This window comes from Rhipicephalus sanguineus, chromosome 1, assembly GCF_013339695.2.
Source record: "Rhipicephalus sanguineus isolate Rsan-2018 chromosome 1, BIME_Rsan_1.4, whole genome shotgun sequence".
NCBI classification, from domain to species: Eukaryota; Metazoa; Arthropoda; class Arachnida; order Ixodida; family Ixodidae; genus Rhipicephalus; species Rhipicephalus sanguineus.
In genome coordinates, this window is record NC_051176.1 from 84835825 (window position 1) to 84854212 (window position 18388).

The 18388-nt window shown below is 46.2% G+C and overlaps 1 long non-coding RNA gene across 1 annotated transcript in view; it reads right to left on the minus strand.

Annotated features, from left to right (window-relative positions):
* Positions 1–2051: 2051 nt before the first annotated feature.
* LOC125758142 (uncharacterized) overlaps positions 2052–18388 on the minus strand; it is a 158666-nt gene continuing 142329 nt past the window's right edge. Inside the window, exon 3 of the long non-coding RNA XR_007415902.1 lies at positions 2052–2133. This is a non-coding gene — a long non-coding RNA (uncharacterized LOC125758142). The remainder of the gene's footprint in view (positions 2134–18388) is intronic.

The window sequence follows — 18388 nt, forward strand, 5'->3', positions numbered from 1 at the left end:
GCAAGGTAAAAGTATTTTGTTATCTCGTTGTAGGTAGAAGGAGTGTCCCTATTCTCGGTGGAGTCGTCTCCAAGCAGTCTGGGGGTAGCGCGGTAGGTTAGGTCGCGCGCAGCCCCATGAGCCGACTCAATGAGGTTGAGGGCAACATCCAAGTTTGGGTATCTAGGTAGTGGCTCCATATGAAAATTCATTTTTGAATGCGAAGGATTTCTTAGCGAACCAAGTGCACTTTGACCGCTTCTATCTATCTATCTATCTATCTATCTATCTATCTATCTATCTATCTATCTATCTATCTATCTATCTATCTATCTATCTATCTATCTATCTATCTATCTATCTATCTATCTATCTATCTATCTATCTATCTATCTATCTATCTATCTATCTATCTATCTATCTATCTATCTATCTATCTATCTATCTATCTATCTATCTTGCTCCCAACGTCTTGGCGCTCTCGTGGCCGTCTCCTTAGATTCGCGCATATCAAAATTGGCCAGGAGGTTGTGAACGTATCACCAACACAATTCGCAGGTTATGACATGAATAACGTGACTTCCCTGTCGCGTTATGTGCGTCATTGCAGAAGGACGCACATTAGGGCGAGTTGGTGATCGTACATCTTGTGAAGGAACAGCACGGATGTGAAACGAAGTCAAAGGGAAGAGCGCTCATCTTGTCTGTTTCCTCTTCCTGTAGTCTTCGTTTCACATCCGCGCTGTTCCTTAACAAGATGTGTGCCATGCCTGGTAAGTCTACGATATGCGCAAAGCTGCGCTTGGCTCAAAGCGAAGAATCTGGATAGGCTTTTTTGGCCGACTGTTTCGCATGAAAACGATCACCACAATGCGTGGGATCTTCCGGAGGTGTTTTCTTTCAATTCCCACACATTCTGGTAAGCTAGTTTTCGCACTTTTCGTAGTTTTCGTGCGTGCGCGCTTGTACGCATGTGTGTGTTGACTGTGAAGAATGAAGAGTGAATCGTCTGTGAGTAGTGGAATGAAGAAGGATGGGTTGCCATGTCATTGATGCATACATCGATCAAGACAGGGAGGGATCTCGACGATAATTCCCGAGAGACAGCCGAAAAAGACCACTGAACACAAAAGACCACAGTTTCGCCTATTTTAAGTGCCTGAGCTATGTTTGTACGAAGTTATTGTATCTGACGCGTTATTCTGCATCAAGGTGTGGGTGTTGCACTTAAACTAAAACCTGATGGTTCAATTCGTCAAATGCCTTGGCTAAATCGACGAATATGGTATAGGTACAAATGTGTTTGTGCACTAAATTACGTTATTCCGGAAGGCTGTGGCTGTAGGCATACAGGTGTTCCTTAACGGAAGCAAGCATGGTCGAACTGCAGTTCCGTGCACAAGCGAAGGCAGCGCGCGCTTCAGAGTAGGCGCATATGAAATCTGCCGTGGCCATGGAACATACTTCGAACAACTGCCTCAATGACAGTTAAAGCGAAAGAAAGCTTTTTTTTTTCAACGGTAGTCCCAGGTGTAATCAAATGCGCTCACGTTGATTGGAGGCAAGCCGCTCGTTCCAATACCGCTTCCTTCTTGCACGCGCGACAACCGTCACCGGTCGCGCTTTGCGTTCTGTGGTAATAAATAACTGAAATGATTTTTTTAGTATGTTTTATACTCACGAATAAAGTTCCTTAGTTGGACGCTCGTAATCACGCTTACAATTAGGTTGAGAATTAAACTCGCCGTGGTATTTTAACAATTCACAAAATTTAACAACGGCAAGGTGTTTCCGCCTCAAAGTAAAGTTCGTGCGAGGAAATGACAGGTGCTTTACTGTCATAGCATTTTCATAAAAAATATAATTTATAAAAGAAACACACACACACTCTGTACACTGGCACGTTCGGATCACTGAGAGACAGACAAGGTAGCCCAGCCAGTCAAATAAAATGAAAGCATTGTTGCGTGGGGCCCCTGCTGGCCTTTGATGTTCGTTCTAGAAAAGAAGTAATGTTACCGCGCATGTAGCCTCCAAATGCAGCTGCTTTGGGTAGCCTGCCTCGGCCAACAAACGGGCCAGCGTGCAGAGGACATGGATACGTGGATCCCGGGCCAAGTCTCCTAGGCTGTCGGCAGAATCGGCGGCGCCGCCCTCAACGACCTCGAGATTCGTGCTCATGCCAACCTCCAGTGGACGCGTCCTAGGCTTCTTCGCACTGCGTTGACAGCAGATGATGGCAGTGAACAGTATGCTTTTGAATCGCAACTACGTTATAGCACTAACGCTCTTCCACTGAAATGTTTCGGGTGTTATCCTAAGGAAACAACTTCCCGAATAAAAGAAATCAGTGCCAATATCCATTCTATAACAAGAATAAAGCGTGGATTTCTCGCATTTCTGTGGTGCTTCTAAAGAATTAAATTCTGCAAGTTTCACATGCTGAAACCGGGATATGACCACGAGTCACACCGTAATGGGGGAAGTTCCGTAATAACTTTGACCACCTTCGATTTCTTAACATGCACCTAAACCTAAGCACATGGGTGTCTTTTCATTTCGTCCGTACTTATTGCACCCTCATCGGTAGCGAACTGAATCCGAATTCTCGTGCTTTGGAGCGACACGCCGTAGTCGCGTAGCCCCAACGGCGGTTTTGCTTTGTCACTATGCAGTAATCCTAAGATATTGCTGTCTACGAGATATAGTAATCTGACTTCTGCAAATGCAGCTGGCCTATAGCTAGACACGAAGTCTGCTTATAATACAAAATGCTCAGAGATCGCCAGAGAATATTTTCTGCGCCCAAATGTAACTTTTTAGGTTTCTCTTAGACTTCAGTTGAACTGCCGCTTACTTAGATACAATGAAATTTCACATTGGCTATAGTCGTTATGACGGTATACCACTTAGGCAATCTTCAAAATAGCAATGGGCTGGTAATGCTATTCAAACAGCACCCATGCAGATGAAACATACTAGGTAGTGCTAATTCCTATGACGAAAGTCCAGGCACGCCACGTCCGAGACAGTACAACGGCCTCTTGTCTCTGAAGCCATGACGAGGAACTTCGCGCTGTTGGTCATGCCCATAGGTCGGAAAAAGAATTGGAGCATACTCACTCAAAAAATATATTTTGCTCTGAGGGCTCACTGGGCTCAGACTCACCAAAATTCTCCTCAACCGGACTCACTCAGACTCTTACTCATTAAACTTTTTCTCAACCGGACTCACTCGGAGTCAGACTTACCAACATATTACTGAGCCGGACTCAGACTCAGACTCAGGGCTTGACCTGAGTCTGAGTGAACCTTGAGTGAGTCACCTCGTAAGTACGTTAGCGTAGAATGAGCTTTTCGATCATGGTGCCAGTGCCCTGTAACGCCAATATCTCACATAATGGGTGCTCTACGATACGTCTTTCGATCTTGTACCTTCAAATACGTGTAATCAGTGGTTTCAATCCAGTAAGGACATTTTTATGAAATACACGACTCACATGCGATATTTTATCAAAAACTTCCCGTGAAGGAGTTTGTGGGAGGAAGTTAATGGAAGACCCCTCCTCTTGAACACACGCCTTTGACCTATAAATATTGAGGTGGCGCATGAACACTCGTGCGTTGACATATGTGTGAATAGACTTGGGTATAAATGTAAGCAGATATAAGGCTGATAGTAATGCTCAAGATGATTAGATAGGACAATAGGTCCGCATCAGAAGGTGGATCTCACTCAGACTGACTCAAGGAATATATTTTGTTAGGGTCACTCACACTCACGAATATTTTCCTTAACCGGACTTACTCGGGCTCAGATTCACTAAATGTTTCCACAGCCGGTCTCACTCGGACTCAAACTCACCCAGACTCACTCAGAGTCAGACTCACAGCCCGGTCTGAGTCTGAGTTTGAGTGAGTTTGCCGACCTATGGTCGTGCCCTCAATTGTAATGCGTCACTTCCGGCAAACTTTTATTAGAGGATTTTCCTTTCGGTTTCAGTACAAAAAACTGCTATTTTTGCGATCTTTCCGTGATACTTGCGCTCATATTTCAAATGTAAAAATTTGCACGAAGACTACACCGTATCTGCACTATCTGAAATGAGGTTTGTCATGCGGTATAAAATTTTCTTGCAGTTGACCTTTACGTCATGACCATGTGAGAAGTAATATGCTAAGATTCTTCGATAGTACACAATGAGCCAAGACTAATGAGGACAGGTACAAGAAACATGTAAATTATGCTCATAACGCGTGCGCTTTTATTCCTATAACGCATCTCACACGCTTCACTTTCTTAGGACTTGTACCAGCTGAAATTTATCACGACCCATGGTTGGACGTTCGAAAAGGCGAATAGTACAATATTGCAGCCGGACTAGAGGGAAGACGCGACGCGCGTTGCCTTTCCTTTTAGCACTGCCGTGGTGTTCAATAACTCTCGGATCGATGGCGACCTTAGACCAAGTTGTGCGTCCAATCACCGACGCTCTTCTGGCTTAACCAAGTTCTGCGTCCAATCAGCGACGGTCTTCTAGCTGTCACACCGCTTTCTCTGATTACGCACCGTTAACTACTACAGCTACCGCGAAGGTTTGTTTAATCATTGATCATGGACGTGAGTCGTCGAGATGGAAATGTGTCATCAAGCGCAAACGTGGATGCATCCACCTAAACGGTGCTATACCTGCCAAACACCAATAGACATTGTGCAAGTTCTCTAGTATCAATGTACAGACGGGTCCACTGTTAAAGGGAACACTTGCGTGCAGTGCATGTTTGGGTTTCACTCTCTTGCAAAAACATAGTGGCTTAGATTTGCATAAGACTACTGGTGGTTGAGAGTTGCGACTCCTTTTGACAGTACAGTGTCATCCACGAACAAAGTTTCCCCATCCACTTGCCGTTAGGGGGCCGGCAATGTGAAGAGTGCTGATTCCAGTTTTCCTTTTAAAGGGGTCGTGAATCACTTTTCCAAGTAATGATCTAATGACCTAAGTATCGGAGTGCCTCCCGAATCGATTGCCGCAAAAATTTCTCGAATCCGTCAAGAATCAGCGGAGTTACGGGGGTTTGGCGCATGCTCTCAGCGCTTTCTCTCTTTTCTCGTGCCCACGAGCGCACTGGAAGCTACGCAGGGAGGGATGACACGGGGGAAAGAAGCTACGTCAGCGCGCGTCATGAAACGCGATCGCTTTCCCGCTGTAATTCGCGTGCGCGAGTGCGGCTACCGTGTACTGAGGAGTGCGGCGCCGGCAAGTGGCGGCACCCCGTGGCAAGAGGCGCATCTGATCCGAACGCCGCTCTCGATTTACGTCGGCTATCGGCCAATAAGCATGCTATGTCTCTTGCGACGTAAACTGGCAGATCCGCGACGTCAACGTGCAGACGCCCCGCCCACCGACAAGAGTGAGAACCGGCCTCTGTTTGAAAAGAGGGTGCTTGGGGAAACGGCAACTTCGCGCTCCGCTTGTGGCCTTTAAGCGGCGCGCACGACTGTAATATTTGGCAGAGCAGTTCATAGCCGTGTCAGCTTTCCGCAGGATGTGTTTTTTCAACAAGCCCAAGGGGTGCTTCATGACCCCTTTAACAGTGGACCGTACTCTACAGCAAACAGTGAATTAGATCTGTAGGACACGCTACTTTCGTGTTATATCGATTCCTATGAGGGAGGGATCAACCATGTTTCTTTTACTGTCATATACCCGACACCGTAGAGCAGCGACTGGGATTAGTTTCGCGTTTCCTTAATTTTTTTCATTTCCTTCTCAAGATATCAAATCAACTACCCTATCGCCAGTTTACTTTCCTTACGGCAAACCAGCCTCGATAGGAGATATCCACAAATTCGTTCAATAGCGCCACTGACAGCGCTTATTCGTGGACACTCTGCCCTGTTCCAAATCTGAAGAATTCGCGACGCCATTTGCTGCTTTTTGAGCAAACTGGGCTGAATTCTAGCTACGAATGGAGCCATAATGCTGCTTTGAGGCTTAAGGTTATTTAAAATTTATGAGAATTAGTTCGAAAAAAGTTTAAGCACACATTTTACGGATTCTGGACAAACACGTCTCAGGTTAACTGCTTACATGAAATATTCAGCGGTGTTTTACTGATTATGCTAACTTAAGATTGTTTATGCGTTTTCCATATCGTTTTTATGACAGAGGTAGTGCGCAAAACTAGTATATAAGTGATTACCATAATAACGAAACAGTAGTTACTAGAAACATCCTAAGGTTTTCAGTTAAACGGTAACAGAAACCAACTCCGGTGCACTCGACATGCAGAGAGACTGTTTCAGAGTTACCACGTGTTTAATAAGATATTCCCATGTAAATAACTTCCTATTGAAAGGCGACGGTTTCAGTAGAGCGCCATCACGAGGCAGCAGTGTAATAAACCGAATTGACATGCATAAGCCGCTGCGCGTCATCATAAAGTTGCGACGCATAGGCTACCTGGGATCTGAAGCAAGAGTAAAACATCGACGCCAAGATCACATCGACGTTAAAAAAAGAACATCAAGAACAAAAACGGAGAACTCGAGTCAAAAGGGGAACGTGAATACGCTCTCTCAGAATATTACAACGCTGCACGCTGAGTTCGTGAAGCTTGATGACCGCACATGGATACGCGCCGGCTAACCGCGCTGGAAGTGGTTTGAAAAGCGGCATATCAAGAAGTACCTTTGTCGAGATTTGAGCACTGCGTTCCGGTGTAATATAAATTTAACTCCGTATGCGTACTGCTTTCTGAGGCACATTCTTTCTACTAGTTTTAATGAGTGGATAATCAGCGTATTCAGATCTTATCCGATGAATCATACAAAACTACATGATGTAGCTTAATACGCAGCGACCTCTTTCATACGATGCAACATCTGGACGCAAGGCTTGCATTGGTATTTGTGGTCGGGCTGAACCCTACTGAATGATATGGTACGCGGCTATTAACCGCTATAGTTACTGCTCAAATTGATAACGTGATACTCTACAGTCGGTACTACACTATGTAAGGTGTATTCTTTTTCAAGACAATCAAAACATAAATCCAATTTTCCCACAGCATAGAAATAGATTCCGCGAAGTGTTCTACAACTCAAAGACAAAGCAGCAAAATCGCACCTGGGAATATACGGTCGTCCAGTGCCCCTTGACAAGGACACCGGCTGGTGCCTGGTTTCTTGAAAGGTTCTTGTCTGGTGCACGGCGTTGCAGTGGCACGCGGTGTCTTTGGCACCCGTATCCAAGAGCAAGTCTCGCGCTGCTCTCTGGAACATTCCCCGATGTCCTGCGCCGCTGACGCGCCCGCTGGCCTTCTTCCACTGCATGTTGACAGAACTCCGGTCGTCTGGGAGGCCCTCCTCTATGGCCAAGGCACTCGACACGTAGGAGACGTCATCTGAGGTGTCAAGTGAATTTGCGACGAGGAACATCGAGGAAAGAGACTTGCAAGCTGGCAATTCTCCCGAGCAGGCGGCTGCTGTGTCGTCAAACTTGCGCTTGATTCCTGTTCCGCTGGGTACATCCCTGCCCATGTTGGGTACTGGGTCGATGCCGGTTTACACTGTGATGGTGTCGAGCGCGTCCGCTTCGCCTGAGTGGCGTGTTCGAATGAAAGACGAAAAACCTTGTTGTTCGGTGCCCCACGAGCAGCTCGCGCCAGCGCTGGAGTTCGTAGTCTTCTTTCTTTTACCACTACTCCACTGATGATGAAGATTGCTAATAATATCCCCTTTTGAAAAATTCCAGCAGATCTCACGCATTCTTTGCAGGAATCGGTTCCATTCGACGCAGTTTCATGCGGCGTAGCCGCCTATATGCATTCATAGTCTTTGAGCAAAGCGTTACGAGGTGCATTGACGTGTTTGTGTAAATGAAGTGGTTGTGTGCATAACGTGGGCTTACGAGGCACATCGACTACATTGGTACCCAAAGGATATATTATGGTCCGACACACTCACGTTAGATCACATACGACCGTTATATCGCAACGAAGTGCGCGCTACGGTGCGATGATATCATACACAGCGTTCGTTAACCTATTCCTCTCGGGTCGAGCAACGCTTGAATATAGATGGCTTGCACCCACGTCACTGAAACAGCTATGTTGGAGCACCAACATGGCGGGACGCGAATTTCGTGATGTCACGTTAGTGTTATCGGTATCTCGCATGCTGGTTCCTTTGTGATTCACGCACAGAGACCCAATAACGATTCAGCGACGTCATTGTCACACTGAAGCAGGTTAATCGCCGCGCCCTTACACTGCCTTGACGTCATCCAAGCCGCCATGTTGGAAGTATGTTGTGCGGTCATGACGCCACGTGCAAGCTATGCTTGTTGAGTCATAGAAGTACATATTCATTGTATAATACATGGCTATAAAAGCGACCCGCGACGGTGGTCTAGAGGTCATGGTGCTCGAATACTGACTCGAAGGCCGCGGGATTGAATCCCGGCCGGGGCGGCCGCGTTTCGAGGGAGGCGAAATGGCTCGTTGTAGAACAATAGATGGGCCACATTTCCGGAGTCCTCCACTACGGCGTCCTCAATAATCACATCGTGGTTTTGGGACGTAAAACCCCAACCATTAAATTATTGTCATAAAAGCGGATAGCCAACACTCCAACCACTTGTGACGTTGTCCCGGCATGACTTCTGCATAAGGCCCTCACCGACAACGCCGCCAACGCCTAAACCGGATTTTCTGCCCTACAAGCTCCTTAACGCACTTGCGCTGTACTTTCGAATGCGTGTTCTAGCCGTTTTTGGGTTAATATACAATGTGAATACCGGTGACGCATACCGGCATGTAGCGGCCCGTTGTATGCGAGTATATGCCGCACGTGACTTGGGGAAAGGGTTTCGTGACGTACGCTGCAGGCTTGTCAAGTTATTCATGTCATGACCTGTCAGTCGCGTTCGTCCTACACTCATACCCTCCTACGCCAATTTTGGTACGTAACAGGTTAACGAGGCGACCACGAGAGCGCCAACACACAGGCGGCTAGATAGATAGATAGATAGATAGATAGATAGATAGATAGATAGATAGATAGATAGATAGATAGATAGATAGATAGATAGATAGATAGATAGATAGATAGATAGATAGATAGATAGATAGAAACTGTCAAAGCGCATTCGGTTCGCTATAAGAAATGCTTCGCATTTAAAAGGTGGCGACCAGAAATCACTTATTATCTTCCTACAATGAACTATTTATCCTTCTAATAATGCTTGATATACTGGGTATTTTTTCAAAACACCTGCTCTTGTTTTGAACATTGAAACCTATGACCTCTGACGATGCACGCCTTACAAGGGTCCTTTTGCGTGGTCGGTGACCTTTGCTCTCTTCCTTCGTCGGTGTCGCGCTGTTTCAGATTTAAAGGTATAGCGTTAGAGAGCCTGTGTCGCAGAAACTGCGGTGCCAGGGTCGGTGCCGGCGGCGGCGGCGTTGCCTGTGAGCGAAAAAAGTAGGAGCCATTCCACTCTCTCAAGGTGGGGGACAATAGGGCTAGAAGAAAATACACCACATTGTTGTTTTTCTTCTTGAGATATTAGGCGCAACACACCCCGGGGGATCGGCCACGAATCTCGGACGGTGCCTTGGTTAAGAAATTAATCATCTTGCCGAAGGATTAGGCTTACAATTGAATAGTTTAGTCGTAACTCATCATTGATATAAAGAAATAAAATTCAAAATAGAAAGGAAAACAAAAATATACCAGGTGTTCAAAATTAAGCTTTATAACTTTTTTTTTAAATTTAGTAATGGGAGGAACGTGAAACCCACCTTTGTAGATAAGTTGGGTATGCAGGGGGACAGAACGTGAGATAATAATTATTCTTCCAAGTAACTAAGATTGAATAATGAACTTTTTAGTGACTGCAGATGGCCGGCATGCTTGTATCGAAAAGTTAGAGGTGGTCGCATTTCTGCACGGTTCCACTTGGAAGAATTCTTCTATCATGTCTGTGCTCTAAGTAATAGCAGTTCGCATGATTACGCATGCAAGGCGGTAAAGATCGGCGCAATGTTTCTACCTGATGTGACGAGCAGTCACTCCTTGCTGCCGCCATCCGGTAGTAAAGGGTAACCGTTATCAGCTTTACCCATGCCTTCGACCCGTTTTCAGATGGAACGCCGCGCGCAACTGTCGTGGCACATCAGGGAGGAGTTTTGCGCCACTCCACGCTGTCTTAAATGCGTAATCATCCGAACTGCAATTAAACTTTGCAGCCGGGTGTCTCGGCGCAAGGTCATGCTAGGATAATTCTTCCGAGAGTATCTGTTCAGAATTACGACCATCTAAGCCACCGCTGGAGAAGCAAACATACGATAAGGCGAGCTCTTATTTGGCTCTCACGAGGTACACATTGGATTGAGCAGGTTCTTTTATCGAGTTGCGCGGGGAATGTAAAACAAACTATAATGTTTTCGGTGGAGGGATTCGAACCTTGTTCTCCCGGCGCTGTAGCCGGGCCATTCTGGCGACAACGTGCGTGTATGAGCCGCTGTTCAAGTTCTGTAAGCTCGCAGAGACGTTTTGCTTAAAACTTCAATTCTTGGCCGTCACGCGCCGAAACTAAGAAATAGTTGTGAGGCACTCGTGGTGGATACCCCAGATTGATTTTGTCCACCTATGGATCTTTAAACGCGCACCTGAATTTTAACGCTTGGGAGTTATTGCATTTCACCCTCATGGAAATGCGGCCTCTGCGGTCGGAAATTCAACCCGCGTCCTCGCGCTGAACAGCGCAACAGTTTAGCCGCTAAACTCTCACGGCGGGCGAGTCGTTTTCCTGTGGCACGAAAAATCGCCTAACCAACTCGTATACGGGCGAACTCAGTTTATCTGCGGCCATGTTACCCTCTGTTGATCCGGCGGCACACGCGACTTATACGACAAATGTAGGAATGGTTTAGTTTCATCCCCATGCACGTGTGCCAGTAGAGGCCCCGGCTTCATTAACTGCTTGTGACCACCAACGCTTGTGGTCTACGAGCGACATCAAGCTGTGTGTTCAGATGCATGATGCCTCCTATAGAGCTACCCTCCCCCGACCCTTTTCCATCTTTCACAAAGAGACAGATAGAGACAACGTCTACGCTGAAGTTGAAGTCCATGGACATAGAGCGGCGCGGCTATTTCAATATATACAGTGTGTCCAGCTGACTCGGGTCAAGCTAATTAAAAAAATTGGGCAGGGTCCCACTAGTGGTGCCAAGCCAGAAGGAAGTGCGGAGCTGGGCGGATTTCTTTTCAAAAGCGAAGCTGCTTAAGGAGCCCGTAAAAACTTTGGTGTGTACAAGTGTGTAGAAAAACTATCATCATCATGAACGGCTATCTGCCACAGAAATTGGGCAAATACCACTGCTCACCTCTGGTGCACTAAAAATGACGAAGGCAACAGATGGCGGCAAACACTAATTAAGATATCAAGACAAACGTAACCAGTGTTTGTGAAAAACTTTAATAAACCCTCGGGATTAACCGTGTGATGAGCACCCTGCCCTCACGTTTCAGTTTCGCTCAAGCATCTGTACGGAGTACTTCAGCGGAACGTACAACGAGAGAATACTAGGGAACGGGAAAGGCAACGGCGGCTGCGAGATGAAACCGAAGCGATGGAAGCCCTACGGGAACGACGACGTGCCCGTAGATCTATGGGACATGCGAACGCTCGGTTTCAGCGCGAGTTTCTATCTGTGGAGTTAGGAAATCCGTGTCGTGTCTGTGACTGTCTGTGGTTTAAGTCGAAACTCTATGCGCTGAGAAGCAACCTGGAAACAAGCCAGCATCACGTAGCTAAAGACTATAGCAACAACCTACAAGAGACCAGATTACATTTAAGAATCGTCCAGCTTTCATTATTTTCATATGTTCGTTTTTCGGACAAGACAAGGCATTGCCCGCGGTCAGAACAAAGTAGGTGGTGTTATGCTTTACTCTCTCCTATCCTCCTTTCCCTCCTCCTCACCTTCACATATCTCCTCCTCACCAGCGGTTTCAAGCCTTGCGCGGCTTAGTATAAGCTTCGGCTTTTTTTCTCTTTATCTCTCTCTTTCTTTCTTCATTTCTTTCTTTCCTTTTCTCTCTTCTCTATATTTTTTGTCTTTTTTGTCTCTGTTTATTTCTTTGTATCTTTCTTTCTCTTGCTTTCTTTCGCTCTCTCTGTTAATCGCTTCCTCTTTCTTCCCATCTCTCTTTCTTTCTGTCTATATATTTCTCTCTCTTTCTTTGATTCTCTCTATTTCGCTCTTTCCCTTTTTTCTATGCTATGCTTTACTTCCTCCCCTCCTCCTTTCCCTCCTCCTCACCCTCGCTTCCTTTTCCCACCCCGTTGCTATACTACACTATACAAGGCTACTCTATGCTCGGCTAGCGTGCCTGGATAGGCGAGCGGTTACGACGCTCGCCTTCAGATCGTGGGTACGTGGGTTCGTATCCCACCTCACCAAGAAATGTTTTTCGTCTAGAATTTCTCTTTCTCTCGCCCCCTTTCTCTCTATATATACACGTTCTCTCGCCCGTCAGAGTTATTGCATCCCACGCCGGACAAATCGGCGCACGTGTTCTGGAGAGAAGCGGCAGATTAAGAAGAGGACGAAGAGGGCGGTTGCCGGTTCATGAAAATTTGTTCACGACGAACGCGGCTTCTCCGAGCTTAAACAGCACGGCTGTTTTGAATTGTGCCGGGACTCGCCACTGGCATGATCGGGAACAAAAGTGCCGCTTGTGTAGCGTTTTTGCTGCTCCGGGCTTTAGTAACGTGCACTAATCGACCCAGTTATACGTGGACTCTACCTTTATCCTAGAGGCCCGCCAGCGAGAACAGTCCACAATTATGCCTTAATATACCAGTTATGCGGACACATTTCGAATAATGCGAGGATGCATTCGCGCTTTCCTGTACTTGCATCAATGGAAACTTTGAAAGGAAGCTCAGCTCACAGGGGCTTTAGCAGGAAATGTTTGCGAGGCATGAATTCATGCAAGTCGCGCTGACTAAGCTATAGCGTGAATAAGATATCATTCCGATAGTTCAAAGGCAGCCTCTCGAACAGAACCATAGCCTTTGTTGGCATTCAGGTGATCAAGCAGCCTTGACATGATGTCGGTAACACTTGAACTGACTACCCAATGGACAAAACGGGCTCGGCAAATGGTAGGCCCGACGTCCGTGGCCGTTCGAAATATGACCGGGCCGACGTCGGTAAGTTCGGTAGGGCCGATGTCGTTTTTTGCAAATGGCCGGGCTGTTTGCCGACCATTTTTACACAACGCTTGAGGCAAACGAGATGAATTGAAAACGTTTGCGCTGAATTAATGCTTCAAATGATGAGAAGTAATAATAACGAAACAATTTTGCACAAATATGCTTGTTTGCACTGTCAAAGACAACTAAGCCCAACTGTATACTTGAGTGTACACATCGTGGCTCTAAAATTGGCAAACACAACTGCTGCTGACGCTGTGTGAAATATTGGCACCCACCCACGCAAGCGCTTCCATCAACAAAAAATCAGACGGATACAAGTATAATTTTAGAGATCACAATTAATTTTTTTAACATTAGTCAAAACAAATGTATATCAGTCGAGGTGCCATGCGTGGTGTCAAGGTGACTCTACATTGATGTCGTCTTCCGTTTCTGTCGCCTCCTGTGACGACCGCCGTCTCCGTCGCTCACGCCAATGAGCCACCTTTTCACGGCTTTTCCTACAGTGGACAGGGATGCTTCCGGGAAGCTGCTCAGAACGGACACTGCAACAATAATCCATGTAATAGAACAAATTGTGAACCCATAGTTACGATAAGAATACAAACAGTTTCCTGACGAGAAAATGACTGCTGCACAAGCATACTAAGACGCAAGCATACTAAAGCGCTTTTAACACATAAATAACACTGCTATTTCGCAAGATCCTCGACACAACATATCTAGTTGTTAATAATCTAAGTATACCACTCTGTCGTGACGAACACACACTGCATGCATATATGCGTAAGTTGTCCAGGTAATTAGGGCACCTACGCCGCAAGTTACGTAATTTTATTAACGATATTCGTAAACTACCTTACCTAACGCTCGTTCGACCTCAGCTTAGCTTAGTTTACTTACATTTTAATGTTCCTGTGCACGAGATTCTAAGCCGGCCGTGTCACATGTGAATTACATGTATATGGGAATTAGTTTTGCTGCCGATCAGAGATTATAAAACTTTATTTTATTTCATTTCAATTGGTATTGACTGCTGTTTTCAATTTCAAGCTATGAAGTGGGGCGCCTAAGAGGCGAACGCCGCCGCCGAAAAACGACGGAGCCGTCGATGCGACCAAAGAGTGCTGTGCGAGCCGTTAGCATGTCTGGCAGGAGAGGAGTCTCTCGCCCCAAAGCGTCAGTGAAGAACAAGCGCGCCCATAGAGGAAGGGAAACTGCGTAGAGTGGACACTGGCATAAGTCATGCGGCCGAATAGAGAGCAAGGGAATCGAGAGAGGACTACCCCTCTCGTGAAATGCTTTGAGACGCCAAGTCGTTGCTTATGAGCTTATGATAGTTCGCAAGTTTCGGTTATGGTTCCTTGCGCGCGCAGTTTTCCTACGTCCGTCATAATTTTTTTTGCCTTGCTTTTTTTTATCGCTACAGCCGGTCTCTGGGCTACATTTCTGAACGGCCAATGTGAGAATATTTTTATTATGAGAATACACGAGACTGCAGGAATTATTCACGAGCCGTCATTGTAGCTGCCCTCTAGGTTACGCGCAATTTCGGAAAATAGACGGAAGACGCCTTGTGATGCTTATTTGCCACGGTAAAAAAAAGCGAGAAAAAAAACCACACAGTAAACGTTTATTCAATGCAACCTGCCCTCTTGCGTTGTAGCCGCACCAAAGTACAGTGCGGTTGTTGCCTCGCGAAGCTCCACTGGTCTGCGTCAGCTGAACAAAAAATCGAAATGGGAAAACTACGAGGAGACGCGAAAGGGCACAACCGTATAACGCGTGGAATTAGAAACAAACCCAATTTTCTTTTAAGAACATCGCAACATCGCATTGTGAGGAGTGCTCTATGCTCTCATGATATATAAAGCGTTACATTACAATACCTTATTCTATGCGCCTTCAAACCCACGAGCACGCATATCCGGCATCCGCAATAGAACGCCACGTACTACACAGCCCCAACTGGCACGTTATCTCAGATGAAAACGTTTTACAAGAGCTCGAAATAAATGCGCGAGGCGAAACCTTTTTCCATCGTGCCGAAGCGAGAATTTTCGAGGCACGCGGTACTTATCTTCGCGCTTCTGGAAGTTATACTGCGCCAGGCGTTTTAAAAACGTGAACGACGCCAGTTATCGCTTGATCGCTTCAAACGCTCCTTGCGTTTTCAACACGCTAGTTCATTAGTTTACACCGAACCATCGTCATCTGATAACGCGAATGCCAAAAGAAATGCGCACCCGGGGATATGAAAATCGTCACGAACCTTTCATAAGTTTACGTCGAAGCGCGTACAACATCCAACGTACCCTAAGCCTAACTGCGCACTAGCGTGGGCAACAGCCTTACTACGCAGTACATCGAGGGACACAAAAGTGAGGATTCTCACCTTGCTGTCGATGTCTGCAGCAGTCCACACCATATTGCCGTGCTGAAAAGCGCCGCTGTCTCACAAAATATCGCTCAATACCACGACTTTTCGGAGTGAATAAGCAAAAACAGATGCCACAGAAACACGCATGAGAGCGGCCCTCTTCGATAAGCGACATGGCAGATCTGGCAATGACGTCATATCGGTCATGCTAGTAGGGCGGCAACAGGGGCTAGTCGGTACGTATTCATACTTGTAGTGCGCTTCCGGAGGACACGGACCAAGAAACAAGGAAAACAACACAAGATGATGCGCAAACTCACTACTTTATTTCGATAACGTACAGCCTTATGCATAGAGTAACAGAAAATGACAAGAGTGGACACACGAGCCTATAAGCGGCGGAGCTACGCAGCTTCTCGCCAGCCGTTAGACGGCAGCACGTCACTCCCTGTTTCCAAGAGAACGCGCGTACTAGGTTATCTACTGCAGTACCTTTTCTGGTTCACGATACATCTACTTGTCTTTGTCAGACTATGTGGCTGCGGCAGTGGCTTCCGCTGGCTCGCAGTGCGGCTCTAAATCCGTCTTTATCGTCTGCGATTGGACAGTTCGAAATCATCGATTGGTAGCTGTCATGACCATATATGGTCAGGATTGCCGGCATGGCAAGACGACGCGGTGCTCCGTGGAATTCACTGGGATCGTCTGCCGGGAAGTCACTCTGCTTGGCGGCTGCTTGGTAAGAACGCCTTCATTATGTTCTTTTTTTCCTTCATTACTTTGCAATGTATTTGTCGCTACAGCTTTAAGTTGACATTTGACGCACTTTGTGTTTTAGCGCCGAAAGCTTCTTTGTGCTTCACGCTTCGCGTATGATGCTCTTGAATTGCTTTGCATTGAGAAATAGCAACTTGAAATGCTGCGCAGCACGTTAGCGAATAAATCCTTTCTTGGCGCCAAAAATGAGTCGCCGCTTGCGTCGTAAGGTTTTCTTTGTACATACAATGCCGTTACACGCAGTTCTAATTCACTGCATGGGTGTGCAAATGTGTGAAAGAGTGCAGTTATGCTTAGAATCGTTATTTGTGGTATTCGCAGTTTGCTTGACGCCTATGTTAAGAGCCGAATTAGAGAGAACTTGAGAAATGAGAACCGTGTTCGTTGGCCGTGGCTACGACGTAATATTCTCGTTAAATACTGCCTCAGTAGTTCATGCACCGAAGGTTGCTTTGTTTTCACTGCGGCAACTGCTTGGGACTTTTTTTCGCGAAAGGGCGCTGAGAAGTGCGTCGCAGACAATTTGTGCGAAGGCCAGAGAAAATACGGTAAACTTTTTTCTCTTTTTCCAGGTCATGCCGTCCGGAGTCAAGTACTACGGCAGCTACTGCTGCGCTGTGTGGTGCAACAACGGCAGGATAGGGAGAGAGCGTGGTACTAAGTGGTTCAGGATTCCGCGAGACGACAGGTAGCCCTTTGCACCTTTCCAAGATGTAATTTTGAAGTTGTGGTTGTCATTAGCTAACTATCAAAGTATGTCCGTATCTTTCGCACTATTTTGCCGTTCAGCTAGTTAGTGTTTGGATGGTCATACATATTCTTCATTCGCTTAAATCGAGTGGCCCCTTTCACTCTGAAATCCCCTTTTCCCCTGTGATGCTAATGCTGTCTTCTGCACTTTTATTGTATTGTGAGAATTTTCTAAATATCGCCTATTTATTCCTACTGTGCAATTTCTCAACATGTGGCAGCTGTCTTGCATTGTGCAGTGCACCCATCTTTTGTATGTGCTTATTGAGAATGTGACTTGAAATAAAATGTTTCGTCTGTCCCAGCGATTGTCATGTCTGCATAAACAATGGCATTGTGTGCTCGCCGCTCTGGCGGTGTGGCTTACACAAAGCTACTTATGCATGCAAATAACGCGTTAATATATATATATATATATATATATATATATATATATATATATATATATATATGACCTCCGAGACAATCACACGAACAGAAGTGGTCTCGGAGGCCGTGTAATTTTACCTATAGCTAAATAATGGCCTCTGAGATGGGCATTTTTAATTTTTTTTTTGCGATTTCCGATCTCTGAGGCGGCTGTTAGGATTCCCCACTTCCGTTTGGTGCGCTGCGAACCCAAATCAGCCGCAGGGGCCTACGGGAGTGTCCTCTCTTAACCTTTTTTATATTACTCTATGCCTTATGTACGTAGAAGAAAGAAGGCACACTAAATGACGAGGGGATTCAGTGATGAGGCAGTGATACTGCCTCATCACTGAATCCCCTCCCCCCCCCCCTCGTCATTTAGTGTGCCTTCTTTCTTGTACGTACATAAGGCTGTACGTTATCGAAATAAAGTAGTTGTGAGTTTGCGCATCATCTTGTGTTGTTTTCCTTGTTTCTTGGTCCGTGTCCTCCGGAAGCGCACTACAAGTATGAATATCGGTCATATCGCCGGTGTCGCTCAGTTGTGTCGCTTGGTGGCGGGATGTTCATTCACGAATTTTCAACTGATCGTGTAAGAAGATATCTTTACACGTGGAGGAAACAAATAAATAAAACCGAAAAAGCTATACATTTATGTTGCACAACTTTTTTTTGCCTTGCGCTACTTGCGCACTTACGCGTCCTATCAAGGTTCCTCTGATATGACGCGAAGATGTCGAAGGGCGAGAAGGTGGAGGGGTACGCTCGACCCGCTTATCACTTGTCTCGTTTTCCTTTCTCACCCGCCGAAATTTTTTCAGTGCGGGTGGGTCGATGCAGTTCGACGAAGACACTC